This window comes from Dermacentor albipictus, chromosome 5 (genome assembly GCF_038994185.2).
Source record: "Dermacentor albipictus isolate Rhodes 1998 colony chromosome 5, USDA_Dalb.pri_finalv2, whole genome shotgun sequence".
Classification (NCBI taxonomy): domain Eukaryota; kingdom Metazoa; phylum Arthropoda; class Arachnida; order Ixodida; family Ixodidae; genus Dermacentor; species Dermacentor albipictus.
The window spans coordinates 162,774,634-162,793,275 of NC_091825.1; the positions used below are offsets into that span (position 1 = coordinate 162,774,634).

An 18,642-nucleotide genomic window follows, 5' to 3' on the forward strand; every position below is an offset into this window, starting at 1 on the left:
TATTGGTTGCGGCGATCGCGTAGAAGTCCCTGCGAGTGGTTGCACTCGCGTCCGTGTAGTAGACGGCAGGATCCTTGCCGAATCGCTTCTGCAGAGTCCTCGTCCTGGCCTGTCTGCGGCCTGTGTGGTACGTGGCACTCATATTTCTTGGTATAGGTGAGACATGGACGTGCTCCCTCAAATCTCGTGACAACAAGTCTGTTTCGTCTCCGCAGAACAAGGGTCGAGCGTTGTATCCCAGTCTTTGGAGAATAGAGCGGCCCTGGGGCGTAGAGCTCAGCCTTTCTCTTTGCGATATCAGAACTGCAGAGGCATGTTATTCATATTTGTTGTAAATACCCAACCGCTCCAGGCGCTCCGTGCTGACTGTGTTCGGGAGTCCCAGAGCAGATTTGTATGCCGTTCTGATAAGGGTGTCCACCTTCTTCAGTTCAGTTTGGTTAAGTTTTTGGAACGGCAGGCCGTAAGTAATGCGGCTAATCGCAAATGCTTGCACCAGCCTAATAGTTTCTTCTTCCGCGAGTCCGTTGCGGCTGCGTCCAACTCGCCATATCATACGTGCCACACTCTTAACGGTTGGTGTTAAGCTCCGAATTGTGGCATCGACGTTGCCATTCTCTTGGATAAGCAGGCCAAACACTCTCATTTGGGCGACTTCACGAATGGCCTTGCCATCGAGATGTAAGTCTATCCTTGGTGTGGTAGTTTTCTTATGACGCTTGCTGCGTAAGCACATGAACTCTGATTTTCGGGTGCGCACGTCATACCCGCGTGCTTGGTGAAGTTCACTACCTTGTTAATGGCCTCCTGTAATAGGTCTTGTTTTTCTCCGTAGGAACCCCGGTGTGCCCACAACGTTATGTCATCGGCATAGATCGTACATCCGAGGTCCCGTGCTTGCTCGAGTTCTAGGGCCAGTCGCCTCATCCCGACATTGAAAAGAAGAGGTGACAAGATTGAGCCCTGTGGAGTTCTTGGGTTGGGCATCGCGAAGACGTCAAAGCGCGTACTGCCCAACCCAATCGTTGCCTTCCTGTCGCGAAGGAAGGTAAGGACGTACCGAAACACCCTTCTTCCGCAACCTATGTCTTCCAGACCTTCGAGGATTTCTTCGTGAGAGATCGTGTCAAATGCTTTTTTGACATCGAGCGCCACAACTATCCTGGCTTCTTTGCTTCGTGGCGGGTCCAAAACTTCGTCGCGAAACATAAGAAAGGCGTCCTGTGCCGAGACGTGTGGCCTAAAGCCAAGCATAGAGTGGGGAAAAAGTTCATTCCGCTCGATGTAGTTGCTCAGTCGTGTTTGGATCACCTTCTCAAAAAGCTTCCCTGCGCACGACGTGAGCGATATTGGTCTCAGGTTTTGCAGATCTCTGGGTTTAGCCGGTTTCGGTATAAGTATTGTGTATACAGTAGCCTCTTTCCATTCTTCTGGCAGTTCCCCGTCGTCGGACCATACATTATCGTTGAAATAGGTCGCAAGCTGCCGCAGTGATTCCTGACTCAGGTTGCGCAGCATCGCATTTGTAATGTGGGCCGGACCCGGTGCGGTGTTCTTACGGAAAGATTGTGCGGCTGCATAGAGCTCTGCCGTTGTTATGGGTTCGTCCAGCTCCGTGTTGTCTGGTCCTTCATAGTCGTATTGCACTGATGTTGTGTCCGGTATTCCTATGTAGACGCTCTTAAGGTCCTCAATGAGGGCATCGGCCGTGCTATCGTATTCATGTTCAATTAATTTCAGTGTTCTGTTTGCGGTGGTCCGTGTTCCTGTCGGATCTATCATACTGTGCAGAATAGCCCATGTTCGCTTTGTGCTAAGCGTTCCTTTGAGTGCATCACAAAACTGAAGGAAATTGGTGTCTTGCAGCTGCTGCGCGTACTCACTGGCTTCCTGCGCAAGTCTGGCTATCCTGATCCTGAGTTTTCTGTTGTGTCTCTGTCTCTTCCAACGTTTGGTCAGACTTCTCCGCGCTTCCCACAGGTGTAGTAGATGCCTGTCTACTGCCGGTGTTTCGACTGTTGTCGATATTTCCCGTGTAGTGCTTCTGTGTATTCTCCTGATGAATTCCGTCCATTCTGTAGCACTATCGCACGGTGTGGCCTGCCTTTGCTTCTGTCTGTAAGCTGTCCAATCGGTTATGGTGGCTTTTCCTAATCTATGGCGAACCCGCGTCGTGTTAACTGAGACACTAATAATGCAGTGATCACTGCCAAGGTCTTCGTCTAGGTTGGTCCAGGTAACACCTCTGTCATTGTTGCTGAAAGTTAGGTCCGGCGTGGTATCTTTGACTACACTGTTTCCCGTTCTGGTTGGTTCATCCGGTCGCGTCAGCAGGACCAGCTTATGCTCCTCCGCGAGGTCGGCTAGCCTTTGGCCCTTAGGAGTGCCTCGATCATAGCCCCAATCAGAGTGCGGAGCGTTAAAGTCCCCTAGGATAATTGCCCGGTCGTTGCTTTTCACTTTGCGCAATGCGGCCGTCACTAGCACGTCGAACTTTGCCTTCCTATCTCTAGGTGGGCTGTAGACGTTGGCAATAACTGTTTTTGGCTTGCAGCGTCTACATGGCCAGACCGTGAGAACCTGATGCCGGAGTGCATATTCGCTGTCCGAGCTCGAACGCAACTGAACAGCACATTTGCATTCGGTGCTCGCCTGTCCGCACGCAACATGATGCAGCCATTTCGCCTTACAGCGTTCGCAGCATCGTTTCCCTGCTCGTGGGAGAGCCGGTGTAACCAGCGTAGCCGTTACCCGCTGTTGTGTTGCTATACAGGGCACGCCTAGTATATATTCTTTGAGGTATGGTGACTCATTTGCGCTGAAATTTAGCATGGGCGTTGAAAACATGCTGCGTCTGTAACAAACAGGGTGTTAAAGTGCACGTGTAATTCAGCATAGCCATAATCAGCGATGCTCAGCCAGTAACAATGAATGCTAGAGTTGTCCAGCGTTCTTGGACGTTTCGGTATCCTCTACCGTGGACAATAATGGCACTCGTAGCCAGGAAAAACCACCGCTGCTCTTTTGGCATTCTGCTGGTGTGCATGCTGCGTTCTCCTCATGTTCACCAAATACTGATTTCAAAGCACCAAGGTCTATTTGTTCTATAAACGAGTGGTAGCTTTAACTGAAGGCTCTACAGAGGCGGAAGATGAAGTGACAAATTTCTGTGTAAGTGCTCGGCCAGACACATGCAAGCGAGACGCGTGACCATGGTCGCTCGATAAAAAGCGTGCTCGAATCGAGCAGTCGTGACTCTCCCGCACAACTGTGGGTCCTAAGATGGCAAACCTTGCGCAAGCCTGTACCGTTAGTGACACCTAACGACTCGGTTCGTCAACGCTGGCCTTGGCCTTCAGGATGGACACGCGCAGCAGTGCTGCGCGAGTCGGGCAACATTGGACGCGTAGTGTGGAGAACCCACTGCAGGGGCTGTCCCGTTCCTCGAGTTTTTGCAGCCAAGCTTTGTATGGCTATAGGTACTGATGCATCCGTGGGCAAGGGCCGTGTAGAATGGGAATAATAGGAATAATAGGAATAGGAAAATAGGAATGGGAATAATAGGAATCTGATGGCATCTCGTGGGTCGCACAACTTGACAGGTGACTTAGCTGCTGCCTTGCCGAATTCATTGTGGCAAAGGCTTTCGGGTACGTAGATGACTTCTTAGTATTCCTTGACTGCGGCTCATGACTCATTTGAATCACTAGCCAATGACACACTAACCTTCGTACGCAGAGGCTTAGCGCCGCTAGAAATAAACCATGAGATGCCATCAGATAACAGTATTAGATTCCTTGCCATTAGTCTTTTATTTCAGGACGAACTGGTTTACTGGAAGTACGAACCACGCGCCAATAAGCCGCTGCTCCCGTGCGACTGAGCTCATTCAAAACTGGTTAAGAGGGGCACTGCAATACGATGCCTTTCCAACGCATTGCGCAAATCTTGTCCTGAACTAATGACTGCTAGCTTCAATGAACGGTTCTCCAGCCGACTGCTTATGGGTATCCCACTCGCGTACTAGTCAGTGTCGCCGAAGGCATCCTAAAACGGAATTCGTCAAACTGCCTAATGTCTTGCGGGTTTCTGGTGGGAAGCAGAAGTGTGCGGTGATTTCGTACTTTCGCAGCTTGTCACATCGACTAAAAAAGATTGGACAAAAGGCGAACGCTCGAGTTTTTTTTTTTTTTTCTGCTCCTGACAAGCTTCAAAAAATGCGCAATATGACTAATCCTGGCGCCTCGTACAAGACTGGGAGCAATAAGAAGCACAAGGACGAGTTCGTTGAATGTGCGGGATCAATCGTGCACCGATTTCTTGGGGTAACACTTATATAGGCCAAACTGGGAGGTGTGTAAAGGATCCCCTCCGGGAACACCGTAGAAATGTGATGGACACGCGCGGAGAGTTTCTTGATCGGCACTTAGGAAGTGTGAATGTAGTGACGATGCTAGCAGTGGCGTAGCTAGGTCATCTGGCACCCGGGGCCCTTCGCTCTTCTGTCACCCCCCTCCCCCCGGGTGTAGTCGAGGAAGGCGAGGATATCGACAATTTTCGGGTGTCCTCAGACGTATATGACACCCCCCCCCCCCCCCTACTGGCCCTGTGCACCCGGGGCCCGCGGCCCCCCGGCCCCCCCCCCCCCCCCCCTGTTGCTACGCCACTGATGCTAGTACTGTTTCCAGTTCCGGCAAAAGCGCAAACTCCGCTGCAACATCGAGCTGCATGCCAATCTATGAAGACTGCGCCATCGTCACGAGAAGAAGCTGCCAACCGACGCGTGAAATTATCGAAACAGGGATGAATTATAGTTTGGGGGACAACTGCGTGTGCAAGCCGTCGATTGCTTGAACTCCAAAGGGATTAGGATACTTGCGTAGTCACCGATTGTTTTGCTAGCGGCGCTTGCGTGATGTTCGGCCACAAAGTGCCGTTATACTCCGCGTTTCGCGTGTCTCAGTAAATTGTTGCAAGTTAGCGCACGCGTGTCTCAGTCTTATTTCGCCGTCCTCGTCTGGCTTTGCGCTTTCTGTCCTGTCTTAGCAACAGGCCCAAAGAGCCACGTTATTGAACCTGTTGATGTGTCGGGTTGCTGTCCTCGATGAACCCTTTTCACCTGGGTTGGATTCTCCTCGGCATCGGAGGAACTTAAGGGATATTTTTCGTGTCACTGTATAGAGCACATCACATCTCCAGTGGTCAGTGGCGTAGCCAGAAATTTCATATGGGGGCCTCAGGTTACAGCTCGGCCGCCTCCTTAAAAGGTAGCTTTAGCTGGGGTGCTGCAGTCTAAATACATGTTGAAGGAGAATTCGTTTTTCTCGGCAACCACTGCACCAAATTTGACAAGGTTTGTTGCATTGAAAAAAAAACTTCCATTCTTATGACTGCTTGTTTGGAATTTTTCATTTAGGTTGTCAATCCTTTATTAAAAATTGGCAAGATCGCAAATTTTCAGAAAACGAAACTATTAAGTTTAAAACTCTGTAATTCAACAACGAAAAACTATATCACAATTCGGTGAATCGCCTCTAACGGTACATCTACAGCAGACAATATGGATATGTTACACATGAATCTCATAAAATTCAGTATGAAAATACGGCTTTTGCAGAACCCTTGTACACAACGCAACCAATTGACATAAGATACAAATTGACTCCCCAAATTTGTCCGCTTTGACTGTTATAGTAGATGCCGTTTACAGAACCGCGATATCTGTTCTTGATGCAGAGTTATCTAGTTTGTAAACGTCGTGCTCCTATTTCTTTCGAATTTTCGAGTTTTTTCAACATATTTTAAACAATATTCCGGCCCTAAATCGAAATTCCGCTTCCAACAGACACTAGAATTCTACTTTTTCTCTCAAGAGCAACATAGTTTATTAAAAGCGGTTCACGGTTTATCTCCGAAAAGCGTTTCCGCGTTTCACATATACTTGAATAGGCCGCGTCGGAGTTGGGCCCGAGCTAAAGTTTCCTCTTAAACTATTTGTCGAGCGATCAAATACAATACATGAATAATAACTGCAATGCCATTGCCAAAGATGCTGCAAACGAATTCTTGAACGCTACGCACTGTCAAAACAAGTAACTTATGCACTTTTTAATAAAAGAATATACTCGTATGGGCCAAAAACTGTGCCGAAAATAACTGATATCACTGCTTCCATGTTTTTTTGTTGATTTTATAAGTAAAGAAAATATCACACGAACTTTAGAACTATATCAGTTTGAACAACTTGAGGACAAACACGTTAATGAAACTTCGTCGTTCAAGAACCTTGTTTACATTCTTTTATACAGGCAACGGCCAGTGAAAAATATCAATGACGCTGTCATTTGTTTCAATGTATTACGCAGGAGCAGTTGTCACCGGTCGTGTATCGTGAGTAATTGCACCGAAATTATAACCGCAACAGAGAGTGCGTATAGAAAGCAGGAGTTCTGCAGAAGCCCCATAAGCCATCGTCCATCTTCATTCAGTTTACTCCACCTTCATTCTATTTACTCCAGCTTGAGTAATCTTACTCTAACGTCGCAACCATATGGCTGCGACGTGACGTGTGCAATGACGCACCATCTAGGCTATAGTCATCCAGAGCCGCCATGGCGTCGGGGTAGCGTGCTTGTGTCGCACTCCGAAGGCCCGGGTTCGCTTCCTTCACAGACCCAAATGTGCGAAACATTATTTTCAAAGCCACTAATTTACTTTGTTTACAGGAATCTCCATGAGGAACTTGACGTCAACCCGAAATATATTTGACGTGTTTATACTCTTTGCGCCGTTGGCCATTTTTGGTACCATCCGTCTACCATGCTGGATTTTCTGTCTGATGGGACATATAGCGCTTTCGCATTAAGAACAGCACCACCGGCATAGCCTACAATTCGTTACCCGTCGATCTGAACAGGCAAGGACAGAAGGCCTCTCGAATACGCGTTACGCTCGCGCCTGCTATGCGCACTTGTACGCCTTGGATTAGCTGCCGTTGTAGAAGCGTCCTGAAAGAAGAACTATAGCTGTGCAATCTATTGACGTCCGCACCAGGCAGCACTTGATTTTCGGCAATGGCTGCATATAATCCCTTTCACGCTCATCTGGCATGTGTCCCGCGTATGGCTGCATCCTCACTGGAGATAAAAGGAAAACTCGTAATCAGTGTACCACCGCATTACCACTGTATGATTGGACACTCTGGTCGCTAAGCTTTCCGCTGCAATGAAGAAAAAAAGAAGGCAGGGAAAAAAGCAGCGGCTAGAATTTAGAGTCGGTTTAACAACAATCACCGCCATTTGCAGCGGTGCCCGGCCCCTCCAAGCCTGAAGTGTCGCCCTCGTCCTTTCCACCCTCGGCACGCACACGCCCGTCAGCGTTCTTCCCAGAATGCTCGAAGCACGTCTCGTTATTCACACGAGCTCGGGGGAGAAAGAACCGAGTGAAAAACGCTTCTCTTCCCGGTTACACACACGGGCCCCGTTGTATACATTCGGTTTTGGGCCAATCCGGTTCTGCGCTGCGGCTCGGCGGCGTCGCCCTTCCCCGGTTCCGGTAAAAAACGCTCGGCGCATCGCCGCTGTCGCAGCTCCGGCGTCCCGTGGCGGCGTTTATTTATTCGCCGTCTCCACGTTTTGTTCCCCGTCGGCCGCAGATTCCGCGCCGAGATGCTGCTTCGCCGCAAAATTATGGGACGGCGGCTTTGGTGCCGCCGAGGGCCCGCGTGTGCGTTCTCTCGCGAGGCTCGTTAGATGCGTGCAACGCCGGCTGCGCTGCGGTCCTTGTCGGTCCGGTGGGCGAAATACGCAAAAAAAATATGAATGTCTTTGTTAGCTGCAAAAGTAAACAACAACAAAAGATAGAGCGACCGTTGGAATCGTGTCGAACGTGGAGAGAAATTAATGCAGTGATAGATCCCTGCCATCGGGCACTGGATGCGCTCTTTCGATGTGCCAACTGCAATGTGGCCCACCCTCTCCCCCCAGCCTACTTCTCTCTCTCCGTGGAAGCAAACAAAGGCAAATACAATAGCGCACTGCTGTGCTACCTCGTGCCCTTTGCTCATCATCCGCAGAAGTGCGTGGTTGCTGCCCCGGACCAGGCGACACGAAGCGAAGCCACCGTTGCGCGGCGAGGGACGCGCGTGTGTGCGCGCCTCTGGCGGCGTCACTCGAGGCGACGCAGGTACGAATTCCCGCTGGAAGCTACATGTCGAACCACACTGGCAAAGGCTGTAAATCACTCGCGTCTCAAATAAAAAATTACGCCCTCGCACCCACTTCCACTTATGCGGATCCAGATTGGCGCGACACTCCCAGACAAAGTTCCAGTGTCCCCGATTGAATTAACGGGCGAGCAAGTCCACCGACCGATCGATCGGTTCGCGCTCGGCTGCACACAAGTATGGCGCAGGAGGCGTGGCCTGTACGGGCGACACCGGCGTTGTCAGGGAAAAAAAAAGTGTGACGGCAAATCTTTTGTTTTTCTTCTTCCCATTGCCATCTCCTTACGACGGCCAGAACCTGTAGCGCGTTGTTGCGCGTCAGGGGCCGCTACGTGTGTGGTGCGCCAGGTGGCATCGGACCACGTGTTCCGTTCCTTCAGCAAAATATCCCCTCGCCTGTGCACCCGTATATATATATATATATATACATATATAGTCATATTATAAGAAGCCAACAAACACTGACACCAAGGACAACATAGAGGAAATTACTTGTGCTTAACAAATGAAAATTAAGGCACAATAAATTAGTGGAATTGAAAATGCATGAAAAAATAACTTGTCGCAGGCGGGGAACGATCCTACAACCTTCGCTTCCGGTTTTTATATATATATTGTTACGTAAGAAGACGCAGATGGAAAGCTATGTACAAGTATATTTACAACGTAGTACGCCGCACTTGGCCAAGAGTTGTTGTTGTCCTTAGTGGCCGTGGCACATACGGCCAAGAGGCAACAGCCCGCGCTAGCTTCCAATCGTCGTCGTCGTCTTCTTACTGCTCGGCTCTTCGTCATTGGAAATACTATTCCGTAGCACTACCACCGGCGGCAAAAGCGCCGTCCCGGAGCGACTAAAAGCCGCACTCTGAAGCAGTGTAGTAGGTCTTGAGCCTACTGACGTGCACGACATCACTAGATGCCAGAGTAGATGACGAGGTTGAGCTCACAGGAGCAATTTCGTACGTCACAGGCGTCACCTGGCGCAGCACGCGGTAGGGCCCTGTGTATCGCGAAAGGAGCTTTTCTGAAAGTCCGACGTGACGAGAAGGCGACCACAGGAGCACGAGTGCACCAGGCGAAAACTGTACATCACGGCGGCGGGCGTTGTAATGACGCTGCTGCGTGGTTTGCGAGTCCGTCAGTCGAGCACGGGCAAGCTGGCGTGCATGGTCGGCGAGGGCGATGGCGTCGCGCGCATACTCGTTTGTTGAGATAGAAGCAGGAGGAAGTGCCGTGTCAAGGGGCATGGTCGGTTCGCGACCGTAGAGTAGATAGAATGGGGCAACTCCGGCGGTGTCGTGCCGGGAAGAATTATAAGCAAATGTGACGTAAGGGAGGGCAATGTCCCAGTCGTGGTGGTCCTTGGAAACGTACTTGGACAGCATATCGGTAAGAGTACGGTTTAACCACTCTGTCAGGCCATTGGTTTGAGGATGGTATGAAGTAGTCAGCTTGTGTTGAGTGGAGCAGGAACGTACAATGTCGGCGATAACTTTCGAGAGGAAGTTACGACCACGGTCAGTAAGCAGCTGTCGCGGGGCGCCATGCACCAAGATAATGTCACGCAAGAGAAAGTCCGCGACGTCAGTGGCGCAACCGGTAGGGAGAGCCCGCGTGATAGCGTATCGGGTGGCGTAAGCAGTTGCGACGGCTACCCATTTGTTCACGGAGGATGACGTGGGAAAGGGACCGAGGAGGTCTAATCCAACACGAAAGAACGGTTGCACAGGGACGGTGATCGGCTGGAGATGACCGGAAGGTAGCACCCGAGGTGTTTTCCGACGCTGGCAGGTATCACAGGCAGCAACATAGCGTCGGACGGAGCGAGCGAGACCAGGCCAATAGAAGCGGTGGCGGACGCGGTCGTACGTGCGGGTTACGCCAAGATGTCCTGCAGTAGGTGCGTCATGCATCTCAAAGAGCACAGTCTGTCGTAGATGTTTTGGCGCGACAAGAAGAAGATCAGATCCGTCAGAGAGGAAGTTCCTTCGGTACAGAATGCCGCCCTGGAGGACATATCGGCGAACGGACGCGTCGGTATACGTGTAGAGCGCAGACGCTCGATGAGTGCTCGCAGCGGTAGGTCTCGGTACTGCTCATCGGCGATGTTAGCGAAGGCAGACACAGAGAAAATGCCGTTGGCGGTACTACTGTCGGCGTCGTCAGGCTCGTCTATTAGGTAACGAGACAGGCAGTCAGCGTCCTTGTGTAGTCGGCCAGATTTGTAGGTGACAGTATATGAATATTCTTGGAGGCGTAAGGCCCAGCGACCAAGTCTTCCTGTAGGATCTTTCAGTGAGCATAACCAGCAAAGCGCGTGATGGTCTGTGATAACGGAAAAGGGTCGGCCATATAAGTATGGGCGGAACTTCGCAACCGCCCAAACTAGGGCCAGACACTCACGCTCAGTGATGGAATAGTATTCTAATAATAGGTAATACTATTCCGTAGCAATATATATATATATCGGCTCTCGTCGGATGATGGTGCGAATGCATGCTGCTGGCCGAGAGCTGCCGAGGAGATAAAGAACGCCCTGCCGCTTCCCCGTCGCCGGTCACGATGCAGCCGACCTTGATCATCGAACGCACGCTTGAGAGCAGCACGATACGACTGCGTAACCACTCCGTCACGTGGTTCTTTTTTTTTCATATTTCGGGGGCTTTCATTTCAATCCGGAAGAACGGACTGCGTGAGCCGTATAGTATGGCTCACGCAGCACGGCTCACGGAGCGCGAAATAACTCGATCGATGGTTTCTGAAGGTGCTCTATAAACCTGCGCATCACACTATAAGGGCTCATCTTTATGGATACGTTTGGCCCGTTGAAAAATGCAGTTCTAAATATATTTATAATCTTGCACTTGAACAAACTGCGTGGGACCACGAAAAATTTACTGCTGAAGTGACGGCGTTATGTATATACAAGACCTCATAGTATGGAGACAGACTGTGCAGGATCAAGTGCCACGTTTACACGAGTTCATCTATTTTATGAACTGAGCAAGCGCAAACACTTAAGTCCATATTTATACTGGTCACTTGAAACATCTGCATAATGTAATGCTCATCAGCGCGGTAGCAAATGCAACGAGAGCACGATATGTTATCACGTACGAGCTCTGATTTCCAAAATACATTTATTTACCAATCACTGCGCTCAAGAAAGGACATCGCTTCGCGTTTTTGATGTTAAACATTTTTTATTTGTCAATAAAGCAGTCACATAAAGCCTCAATTCATCAGGAGTGCAACAAATAATAACCATGCCACTTAATTTTAAATTCACCGGTGCAAAGTGTACCGTGGCAAGAAGAGGATGAATAAGTCACCATGAAGGTGGGTAGCAGTCAAGTGGTATCATGCCACCACCATGACAGCACCGACAGTGATAACATTGAGCCCTCGACAGGATAAGAGAAGGCGGAAGGCAATGTAAGCGCACGGGTTATGTTATTATCAGATTAATAGTAATTAAAGAATTGTGCGTGTCTGTGTGGGGGGGGGGGGGCGGTTATTAACATTTTACATCAATGTGGGAAGTGCTGATTAAGTCGATGTAGTTAGGAGGAAGCCTCCGGGGCTCCTATGTACATACATGCATGGGAAAGGAGCAATCGTTTTTCTCGGCAATGACTGCAGCAATTTGGTGAAGTTCATTGTATTTAAAGGAAAAATTTTTAATCTAGTGGCTGGTGGAAGCGGATTTTCGATTTAGACTGAAAATTTTTTTATGGAAATTGCCAAAAATCGAAAACCTTTAGAAAGCGAAACTATCAAGGTTACAAATTGAACTGAAGAATAAAAGAAACGATATCACAATTGTATAAACTTCATCTAATAGTGCATTTAAAGCAGACAAAATGAAGGTATCGCTTACCGCTCTGCAATGTACCGTTCATATGTGAGTGTGACTTTTGCAATACCCTCGTAAAGATTGTAAGAAATTCACGTGAGATGTAAATTTATGTATTGAATTTGTCCGTTTTAAATTTTTCCGCATGCAGTTTAGAGAATGGCTGTATCCGTTTTCGATGCAGAGGGCCACTGTGGGGCTAGAGTGTGGGCGCAGGTCAGCCAGGCGCACGAAGGAAGCACCCAGAGACACAAAGAGACCTTTATGCCAGCAGCACGGCACATGGGGCCGGAGATGCGCTTCGCAATAAACGCGGGCTCTCCTTCTGCGCGGCGACAGCCACACCGACGCACTCGCGTAGGAGCGACGGCTTGGCGGACTTGGCCCCCGGCGGCGGCGAGCGCCGCAGGTTGTCGACGCGCCCACAGCCAGGACCCGGCCCGGGCTCAGCAGCACAGCTCCGGCGTGTAGCCAAGTTCAAGCTGGACAGCAGCGGCCAAGGCTCGGGTGCAGGGCGCCAGTACGTAGCCCAGGTTCCGCAGCGTTGGCTCTGGAACGTGGCCCGAGCTTGGCAGCCGCGGTGGTGAAAACCAGGACGACGTCAGCAGGAACCGTAACGATGGTAGGAACCGGAGTGGGGCCCGGTTCGCAGTACGATACCGGCACGTCGGGACGTGGCCCAGCGTTCAATCCACTCGCGCTCGCCGTGCTGCGTCGCTCTGTCCGCTGGCCGTCGCTGCTGTCTCGCGGCGCGCGCACCAATCACGGCACCCGCTCGTGGACCCCGCGCGCCGAGCACGAAAAGCCCGCGCATTGCACCTCTCCGCACAACGAGTACAAGCATCAGGGTGCCGTCCTCTTACCACAGCCACATTCGTAAAGTTAGGGCTTCCATTTTAACACTGGAACTGTTTAAGCTTTTAGTTCCGCCGTGGAGCATTACCAGAAAACTCGGCCCAGCTGTGCGCCGCCTCGCATCGCATAGCAACCGCCTGCGAGAGCACCGAGCGACGTAACCTCCTCGCACCCCCACGCGCGTAGGCAACACCTAGGGCGGAGTCGTGACGTCACAGGCGAGTAAAAACTCGAAACAGCCGGCGCGGCGACACACCTCTCGCCTCCTCTACTCGGTGCGTACGTGCTGATACCATGGGAAGGCGGAAGAAAGTCCTGCCGCCCGAAGAAGAAGCGGCTTACCAGGGAGAGCGCCGCACTGCCAAGCGAGAAGGAATGCGTCGCCGCCGAGCTGATCCAGAACACCGCGCCGAAGCTGCGGCTGAGAAGAGGCGACGCTGAGTCGAGGATCCCGAGCTTCAGTCCAGGCAACGCGAGAGTCCACGCCTGAACACTCCAAGTCGCCATGAAAGCGATTCCGGCCTGCGACTGCTCGTAAACTTCCAGCGTCAAGCACGCCGAGACAACCCAGCAAAAGCTAGCATAAACCTAGAAACCTAGAAATAACTTAGCCAAGCCTACCATAACCTCGCAAAACTTAGAAACGACTTAGCCGAGCCTACCAAAAACTTACCAAAACCTAGCATATCTGCGCAAAACCTTCGAACAGGTTAGGAAAGTCAAGTAAAAGCTAGGTGATCACATACTCCGCTGTTGACTCCAGCCTTGCACCACTAGTGCAAGCTGTGCACGAATTTTTTTTTTCATACTTAGAAAGCTTTAATATTAAAAAAAACATGGAGGCCCTAGATTAATATTTCGTTTAAATACTCACTATTGTCTCTGAAATGCAACAATTTTCATTAAAGTCAGCCCAGGGGACGGGAAACTATGTCGCGCAGAATAATTCTACAGTTGTGTACTACGGCTTTTACTCTGCAGCTGAGAAACCTATTATTTAATACAACAACGCCAATGTAACATTGGAACTAGTTATTTTTATTGCAAATGAGTGTTGTTTGTTTGTTTGTTTGTTTGTTTGTTTGTTTGTTTGTTTGTTTGTTTGTTTGTTTGTTTGTTTGTTTGTTTGTTTGTTTGCTTGGTTGTTTGTTTGTTTAGTGTTATTGCAAGCTATGTAGTTTTTATGTAAGAGAAACATTAAATATGTAGCACTTCATTAATTAAAAGAAAGCTTCTTTTACAACAAAATAAAGTCGGAGTGAGGGTGTTGAAAGCGTTTATTTTAGCTAATAAAACTGCCGTGAGAACAAATAAACCGTAAAGAATCTGTCAAACCAGTGAAAGTCGGAAAAAAATATTTGCAGCATTATTTACATAATGAAGTCTCCAAGTAAAAAGGGCCTGTAGTGCATTGTAATAGTATGCTTTGTAAACAACTTATTTAGAAAGTTTGAAAACAGTATTAAGAAGAAAAAAATCAGAGCCATTCCACTCTGTGAAGGTGCAAATGAACATAGCAAAACAATATAGCACAAACATGCACGTTATGTTTACTCGTATTTACGCTTATCTCGTGACCAGGGTAATTATGTCTTTATGGTCACTGTGATAGAGGGTCACGGGCTCTGTGACGACACTGGCGATGTTCTCAGCGAACGGTGTACGCGTCTATGCACCGCCGATGGTGCGTCGTGGAGACGCTAACCTTGGTGTAACATTGAAGGCCGAACCTTTCCGAGAGAAACGCCAAGAACCACTTTCCGTCGGGACGAGACACATCGACGTTGAAGTCGCCCACAGTGGCGATGGGATCGGGATCCACCCAAATGCGTCGATCACAAAGTCTTCGCAAACCCTCTTTGACGTTCCGGGACGAACGTCTGTCAGGTCGGCACGGCGAGGCCCGTCGCGCGCTGCCGTTGTTCGCGTGTGTCGCCGCGCATCAATTGCCATCCTCCGCCGCCGGTTTTGACGCATCTGGCCCGAAACGCAGCTGGGACGCATACCAAGGTAGGCTGGTAGCAAAGCCTCCCTATAGAAGCCCACAGGCCAAGAAAATGTCGGCTCGTTGCAACCGTCGCCATCTACGTATCGGAGGGACAACTAACAGCAAGCAAAAAACAAAAAAATGAAAAGTGATGTCACAACCGGAAATGGAAGTGACGTCAAGATCTTATGCTGATTGGCGTGAATGTTTAAATTCCTTTAGCGTCCGGCGTTTCCACCGCTACGGCAGCAGTTATTTTTCTCTCGAAACTGGGGCGAACTTGTGACTCGCCTCAGCTGAAGCGTGTCATTAAACTAAAGGAGTGGCGTACGTCTTAGTGTGAACATAATTAGGCTGTTATTGACGGCAAATTGCTGCAGTAGGTTCCTTAGGAAAGTCAGTGAACAGGATGGAAGTAAATGATAGTGCCACAGGGATCTCGAAAGCAACTTCATTTTTATTGGTCTACAATAATGCAACCAAACAAAACACGTTTCAATGGATGAAAACTACTATGTCCAGCGCACAGTCGTAATGCATAGCAACATATGCGAAGCCTTTTCGCGATTCCGAGAGGCACCATGTATTCGTATCCAACAGGTATTAGACAACATTGTCATTTCGAAAACATTCCGCATACCATTTTGCTGCCCGTCGGGCATTCAAGGCCTTCGTCACGGAGAACGACGCTTCCTCGCGGAGCGCTTATCGTGACGACGGCGCACGGCGCGTTGGACTCCGTAGCGCGAACGCGCACGATGAGCAAAAATCCGCGCCTTTCGCCAACGAACGTCATGCGCTGGGTCACACACAATTTGAAGTAAGCGCGTGCCGCACTTTGAACAAACAAGGACACAAAGGAACGCGAGTGAAACTGCCACGTTCAAGTGAGCAACGCCATTGCGCATGACTTAATAGCTGCTTTCCGCAGCCTTGCCAAGTCTTGCGCCAAAGTCAATGGTTGATAAAGGTCACCAAGAACGAACTATAATAAATCGTCAAATAGAAAAAATTAACATTTGTTGTTTTAGCACAGCAAAATATTTTAAATGGAATATTTACTCGTATGACAGTATTCTGATTAAACATATTTCAACATTTCTTTTCCCATTGGTTATCTAGTTTCAGTGTTTCTCCCCCCTCACCTAGTAGCGCTTCAATCGTGCACCACTAACTGATATCTCTGGCGAAAGGTTTTGCCACGCTTTTGTTCCAAGCTTCGCGCCCTAATTAGGTGGACAACTGCACACAAGCTGATAAGTTTCTGCCTTATGCTTAAGCTATTTTAGCTTTATAGACGCCGCCATCGTTCTTGCCTACGCGAAACGCTAGAAACTAGTCTAAGACAGCTCCGTGGTAAAAAAAGGCTTTAGAAGTGAACAATCACACATTTGAGCGGAGGTCCTCGTTTTTGGGTCCTTCCACGCGAAACGTCCCAGACCGCAAAAGTGATCATTGCGAATTCTCTTGGAAGAAATCGGGCAAGTTCGCAATTGTGTGATTCACCGAAATATCTTTTTGATTCTTTTATGCAACGTCATAGGTGAACACATTTATGAATTTACGGCGCTATATTGGCAAAGTAAAAACAACAAAAAATTGTGCATTTTCAGAAATTATTTGCATCGTTAAGGTTTATGCTACAACATTCTTTTGTACTTTTTTTTTTTAAAGCGGTCGTGGTATTGAATCCTGGCCACGGCGGCCGCATTTCGATGGGGGCGAAATGCGAAAACACCCGTGTACTTAGATTTAGGTGCACGTTAAAGAACCCCAGGTGGTCAAAATTTCCGGAGTCCCCCACTACGGCGTGCCTCATAATCAGAAAGTGGTTTTGGCACGTAAAACCCCATATATTATTATTATTATTACTTTTTTAAAAGCGCAGTTCCTAGATGCCGTTGAGCGTCGGTGTCCCTCAGATCGAAGCACATCGAGCACAGCGAGGAATGTAAGAGCGAGCGTGGAGCGCAGCTGGGCTGAAAGGCGGTGATAGCGAGGAGGAAAGAGGAGGAGGCGGAGGGGCGTACGGTGAAAGCGGGAGACGCGTATGGCCGCCGCGCAAGACTGGCTCTGCGGCGACGACCGTTACCAGATGGCGCAAGACTAGCACGCTGTCGTCAGTTCACCGATGACGCCATCGATAAGGCATACGGCGAGCGCGTCCAACGATACCCACATATGGAAACAAAGCGCTGCATGAGCGGAGGTCTGTCTGCGGCGGCTGCTGTGAATCGCGCCCTCGCGTCACTCACGCGCTGCCTCTCACGATCTCCCGATTAGCGAGCCAGTCAGGTCACACTTCGCTCCGTTTGCAATGTGCCGCACGAGACAGAGTGCTGCGCCAGGCACGCTAATCACAGCGCTCTCTTCGTAATGTAAACCGTGCACCCCTTTAATCATAATGCAAAATATTGACACACATACTTCACTCACGTATAGAGCTGCGCTCAAATTTCGCATTGGGGTGTATTGCAATCGTCCGTATTTTTCCCCGTTTCTCTAATTTATGCTAAATATAGTGTTCGACTGCGTAATCAAGTACTCTGCCAGAAAATTACTTCCCAATTCGTCAAAAAGTCACTTTTTGATGATGGTCAGTCTTACATTAAGCATTAAGGGCCTCCAGATAATTATGCGTTAACTAGTCCATTAGACGCACCAGTTTTTCATCTTGTGACCCAGAAATTTTAATTTGAGTACATTTTGCTTGAAGCGAGAAAACAATTTTCGGAGTCCACAACTAATCTCATCGGTAGGCACCCCCGAAATGCGCCTTCATTGCAAAACATGCTTGGGTGATGAATTCTTGCCGTTTATGAACTGTGTGTGCATAAAATATCGGCTGCACGCTTTTTTATGTGCAGTAAATGGCAGTAAAGTATCCGTTTACACTGTCTGCATGTTGATGCCCCCGTAACTACGCTTTAAGATAATGCATTTGTGGGATGAAAGCAAGTGATGACTACTTCGAGGTCGTCGTCAGGACCGGATATCCGCCACCAGATGTTGAACACCGCGCTGATTCAAACTGTTCGCGTACTACGTGGCGGTTCCATGGCCTTGAGTAGCGCTGGCTTCAGGGCTAGGCCTCGCACGCGAGCGCACTGGTGGCAACCGGGAGTCAGTACTTGAGTTGAGCCACTGCGGCTTGCTGCTCCTCCCATGAAAGAAAAATGGGATTTCATTTCAAAGTAACACATATCCGCTACGCCCGAGAAATCGGAGCGTAATACGATCACCAGCCAATTTGGTTCATAATTGTGCACTCGAAGCACACGAACGCATTGCGGGATCCGGCCGCCGCCGCGACTTGAAGTCGAACCCGCGACCTTGTGCTCCGCAGCAAAGCCACTCATCATCCTACATTCATTCAACAATTTAAGGTTGTGGAGGAGCCTGCGACATAGTGTCAATCCATTAAAAATAAATCGATAAACGTACTGAATTACACTTGTGACGTGTACATTCACACGGGTGTATGTAGTTCAAACTGTTCATCTGGCTTTCTATTTTATATTTTCTCATTAACTTTCTTTTGCTTTGGGATAGCCGGCCGTATGCAGTGTATACGCCCGGCTGACGCTAACATAATCCTAATCTATAAGAAAGGAGACGCCAAAGACTTGAAAAATTATAGACCAATCAGCTCACTGTCCGTTGCCTACAAAGTATTTACTAAGGTAATCCCAAATAGAATCAGGAACACCTTAGACTTCT

The 18,642-nt window shown here is 49.2% G+C and overlaps 1 protein-coding gene across 2 annotated transcripts in view; it reads right to left on the minus strand.

Moving 5' to 3' along the window:
• LOC135904003 (larval cuticle protein 16/17-like) overlaps positions 1-18,642 on the minus strand; it is a 46,324-nt gene that overhangs the window by 10,583 nt on the left and 17,099 nt on the right. The gene's annotated exons all lie outside the window — the stretch shown is intronic.